Source organism: Pongo pygmaeus, chromosome 16 (genome assembly GCF_028885625.2).
Source record: "Pongo pygmaeus isolate AG05252 chromosome 16, NHGRI_mPonPyg2-v2.0_pri, whole genome shotgun sequence".
NCBI lineage: Eukaryota > Metazoa > Chordata > Mammalia > Primates > Hominidae > Pongo > Pongo pygmaeus.
In genome coordinates this window covers 36,688,145-36,693,492 of record NC_072389.2, presented here as the reverse complement: position 1 = coordinate 36,693,492, position 5,348 = coordinate 36,688,145, and the positions used below count along the sequence as shown (strand labels likewise).

The following is a 5,348-nucleotide window of genomic DNA, read 5'->3' as shown; positions in this document are numbered from 1 at the left end:
TCACTTGCATTTCCATATGAATTTTAAGATCAGCTTGTCAGTTTCTGCAAAGGAGCCAGCTGGGATTTTAATCAGAGTTGCATTGAATATGTAGATGAACTTAGGAAGTACTGCCATTTTAACAATATTAAGTTTTCCTCCATGAACACAGGATGTATTTGTACTTATTTAGGTCTTACTTTAATTTCTTTCAATCATAGTTGTGTTGAATGCAGACCTACTTTGAATTAATTCTAAGTTATTTTTATGCTACTTATTGCTTGACAAATATAATTGCTTTTAGCTTTTAACTAGTTTTGATGTAATGTGAAGTGTATTTGGACCATGTGAAGCTTATTTCTGCTTTGAAATTTAGTATAAATAGGTTATAATAAAATCTCACTGTGCTAATTTTTTGGTTATGTGAAATAGAAAATCAATGTAAATTTAAAAATTTATTCTGGGCCGGGTGCGGTGGCTCACACCTGTAATTCAAGCACTGAGGGAGGCTGAGGAGGGCAGATCACAAGGTCAGGAGATCGAGACCATCCTGGCTAACACAGTGAAACCCCGTCTCTACTAAAAATACAAAAAATTAGCTGGGTGTGGTGGTGGGCGCCTGTAGTCCCAGCTACACAAGAGGCTGAGGCAGGAGAATGGTGTGAACCTGGGAGGCGGAGGTTGCGGTGAGGCGAGATCACGCCACTGCACTCCAGCCTGGGCGACAGAGTTAGACTCCATCTCAAAAAAAAAAAAAAAAAAAAAAAATTCATTCTGAAATGCGATAGATGTTGAAGCTCTTCTGGCAAATGGTTATAAAGAGGAATATATAATCATTCTATTGAGAAAATATAATCAATAATGTGAATACCTAAGGTAGTTTATTTTACATATATATCCCAGTATTTATTTATTTTTGAGACAGAGCGTCACTCCTGTCACCCAGGGTGGAGTGGAGTGGCAGGATCATGGCTCATTGTAGCCTGAACTTCTTGGGCTTAGGTGAGTCTCTCATCTCAGCCTCCTGAGTAGCTGCGACTACAGGTGTGCGCCACCATGCATGGCTAATTTTTTGTATTTTTAGTAGAGGTTTCCCCATGTTGCCCAGGCTAGTCTCAGACTCCTGGACTCATGTGATCTGCCCGCCTTGGCCTCCCAAAGAGCTGGGATTACAGGTGTGAGCCACTGTGTTGGCCTTATGTTTTATAATTTTTAAATGATACTTTTTATTCTATTACAAAACATATATAATTGTAAAAACTTGTAAAATATAAAAGAGGAAAAAGACAATAGAAAAATTGTTTACGATGAAATTCCCAGGTAAACACCGATTACATTTTTTTTTTTAAGAGCCTGTTGCTCAGGCTGGAGTGCAGTGGCATGATCATAGTTCACTGTAACCTCACACATTTCATACATTTTGATATCATTACTTCTGTTTTTATACATAATGTGTTCACTTTGAAAGAAGAGAGTATAATTTTATAATGATTATTTTCATTTAATGATCATGATCTCATTGCAATTATTGATCATTTAGTTTATTCCTCAACATTTTGTTATATATATTTTTGCTGTTGTGAGTGGGATATTTTTTATAACTTGGCATTTGTGCCTACATTCAGTTTACCTATAGGAAATTAATTTTTGCATATAATTTTTTTAATTGGTGCAGTGGCACAATCTCAACTCACTGCAACCTCCGCCTCCTGGGTTCAAGTGATTCTCCTGTCTCAGCCTCCTGAATAGCTGGGATTACAGGCACATGCCACCACACCCAGCTAATTTTTGTATTTTTAGTAGAGATGGTGTTTCACCATGTTGGTCAGGCTGGTCTTGAACTCCTGACGTTGTGATCTGCCCGCCTCAGCCTCCCAAAGTGCTCGGATTACAAGCTTGAGCCACCATGCCCAGCCTGTTTGTGTGTTTTCGTATATCTTTCATCTGAGTTGCAAGGGGCACATTGGGTTTCCAGGAATTTTCTTAGCTGACTCTGTTCCTTTATCTTTTAAGGTTCTTAAGCATAAATCCTCTTTTTTTTTTTTTTTTTTTTCTGATGGGAAATACTGGGGCATAGCACTAGGAATACAAATTATGTTTAAATAGAGGACAAAGTACCATCTCAAAGGAATAACTGATGGTGAAAGGTGATTCATTTTATTATGTATCAACTCTAACGAGGCTTAATAAATAATTGAGGTTTAACACTTAGGTAACCGTTCTGTATTTAAGTCTGAAAATTTTTTTATGTTACAGTTTCAACTTCACATTGAATATTCTGTAAAGCAGAAATAAATTGATTAGCATTCTATGAATGAAAAATAAAGCCATGGGTCCAGTGCAGTGGCTCACACCTATAATCCCAGCACTTTGGGAGGCCGAGGCAGGCGGATCACCTGAGGCCAGGAGTTTGAGACCAGCCTGGCCAACGTGGTGAAACCTCGTCCCAGCTACTCGAGAGGCGGAGCCAGGAGAATGACTTGAACCCAGGAGACGGTGGTTCTGGTGAGCCGAGATCGTGCCACTGCGCTCTAGCCTGGTGACAGAGCAAGACTCTGTCTCAAAAAAAAAAAAATTAGCTGGGCATGGTGGCGTGCACCCATAATTCCACTACTTAGGAGGCTGAGGCAGGAGAATCACTTGAACCCGGGAGACAGAGATTGCAGTGAGCCGGGGTTGCACCATTGCCCTCCAGCCTATGTGACAGAGTGAGACTCCATCCCTAAAAAAAAAAAAAAAAAAAAAAACCCATGCTGATAATCGAAAAACCAGTTTGCCTCATCACAGTTTAGAACATTGAATTGTAAAGATCTTTTTTCTAGTCCTGGCCAGGCTTAACGGTAACATGAGCAATTCAGTTACTTTCTCAGAGTTTTATATTTTTATCTGTAAAATGGAAATGATGGTATGTACAGTTTAGGATTTTTGTGAAAATTAAGTGAGACTGCAACTGTCTTGAATAGCAGTTGAAGTACATTGATATAGGTGACATTTTACAGTGGTGTCTTCCTCAGCATCTTATTAGTTCAGTGTTTTAAAGCTCTATATTAGTCACAGAAACAAAGTCTAATTTTTGTTCTGTTGTTCTCATTTCAGATTACAAGTGGACACCTGAGTCAGCAGGACCTGGAATCCCAGATGAGAGAGAGCTTATCTACATGGACTCAGATCTTGTTGTCACCCCCATTAATGACAATCCAAAGGTGCAGAAAGCACTGTAACAACTGAGTTGTAGACTTTACTGAGATCTGAAATCTGCATGAGATTTTCATTCAGAACATTATTTACTGTCTAATCTTTCCTTTTCTCTTGTCTGCTTCTGTTTCATTTGTGCTGCATGTCTGCATTTCCAGCTCCCGCTCTGTCTGCAACCCTTTCCTCTGCCTTCACTTCCACTTCACTGGAGTTCTAAGTTTTCTCCCCTCTGTTTTGAATGAGTCAGCTCTGCCTCTCACTACTGCTTTCTTCCACATGCCACAGAGGGGTTGCCAGCCTCTTGACCTCAGACCTTAGCTCTCAGTCCCATCGTTTCTCCATCTGCACTAATGTGAATCACTCTAAGTATTCTAGTCTCTGATGTATTTTGAAGGCAGAAGCAGTCAGAGGGCAATGCTCACCAGGCTGGGCTGGGCAGGCAGATCACACGGAAGCCCTGCCCTCTTACAGGTTGTTAAGACTGCATGGGAGACGGTGAGCAGACACTATGGGAGCTCGAGGAGTCACGGTTCACAATGTACTTCTAAACCACTGTGAGTTTTTTTGCTTCTTGCCTTTTGGAATATAATACTTTGTTGCTAGGGGAAAATGAGTATTTACTTTAAAAAACAGATGCATTTCTAAGTCCCTGTGTTTTGTCTTGACTTCCAACTCCACAACATACATTCCACTACTTACTCTCTATTTTAATTTTCCTGCTTCTGTTACTTTTTTTTTTTTTTTTTTTTTTTTTGAGATGGAGTCTCCCTCTGTCACCCAGGCTGGAATGCAGTGGTGTGATTTTGGCTCACTGCAAGCTCCGCCTCCTGGGTTCACACCATTCTCCTGCCTCAGCCTCCAGAGTAGCTGGGACTACAGGCGCCCGCCACCACACCCAGCTAATTTTTTGTATTTTTAGTAGAGACAGGGTTTCACCGTGTTAGCCAGGATGGTCTCGATCTCCTGACCTCGTGATCCGCCCGCCTCGGCCTCCCAAAGTGCTGGGATCACAGGTGTAAGCCACCACGCCCAGCCTTCTTTTTCTTTTTTAAATCTCTTTTTCTGTATTAATTCATGACTGTCTTTTCATATCTCATTGGGAACATTACGGTGGTTTAGACCAAAGGGTGCTTGGATTCATGTTTATTTTCTAGATAGACAGCATTTTATATAGATTATTTAGCTATTTTTCATAATGGAGCTAATTCTTTTTGTGAGTTCATATGTGTGGCAGAGTAACTTTATTATGCTAAGTTTGATGTGCATTGGTGCATTTTCAACGTGGGCTTTCTATAACAATTTGTGATATCTTTCCCAGGGGTGTCCAGTCTTTTGGCTTTCCTGGGCTGCACTGGAAGAATTGTCTTGGGTCACACATAAAATACACTAACGATAGCTGATAAACTAAAAAACAAACAAAAAAATTGCAAAAAACATCTTACAATGTTTTAAGAAAGTTTAGGAATTTGTGTTGGGCCACATTCAAAGCCGTCTTGGGCCGCATGAAGCCCATGGGCTGTGGGTTGCACAAGCTTGCTTTAGACGGTATTCTTTGTTTCTTTTTTTCCTCTTATAACCATATTTGATAGTTTATGGGAAGCCTTAGTCAGTGGACATTTTTGTGTTTAACTTTTAATTTTAAACTACTTTTAGTCTAGAGAGAAGGTTAAAAAATAGTTGAGAGTTCCTGTATACGTTTTGCCCAGCTGCTCTTAATGTTCACATCTTATAGGTCTATAGTATAGTAAACAACACCTGGGAATTAGCATTGGTATAGTGCTAGTCGGGCAGGATAATCCTTACCTGTTCCTCCTTTTGGAGGGCAGTAGAATGTGGTAGTTGGAGTTGCATGATACTTGATTCATATCTCTGTGTAATGATGTCGTGCAATACCCTGATTGCTCCTTTTGAATTCTTTCTGAAAAAGGAAAAATAAACATGAGTATAGTGCTGTTAACTAAACTACCAAATTTATTTGAATTCTACCAGTTGCCTCTAATGTCCTTTTTTTTGTTGTTGTTCAGGATCCCACATTACAGTTAGTTGTTATGCGTTCTTACTCTCGTATAGTCTGTCCTAGTCTTTCATGGTTTTGTCAGAATTTCTCAGACTTTTCTTGCCTTTCATGACCTTGACAGTTTGTCTTTTTTTTTTTTTTTTTTTTTTTGAGATGA

General features: G+C 39.7%; 1 non-coding gene across 1 annotated transcript; it reads left to right on the top strand.

Moving 5' to 3' along the window:
* Window positions 1–4,954: 4,954 nt before the first annotated feature.
* Window positions 4,955–5,086, top strand: LOC129014785 (U8 small nucleolar RNA). The gene has a single exon (XR_008494320.1). It is a non-coding gene; the product is annotated as a U8 small nucleolar RNA (small nucleolar RNA).
* Window positions 5,087–5,348: the final 262 nt, after the last annotated feature.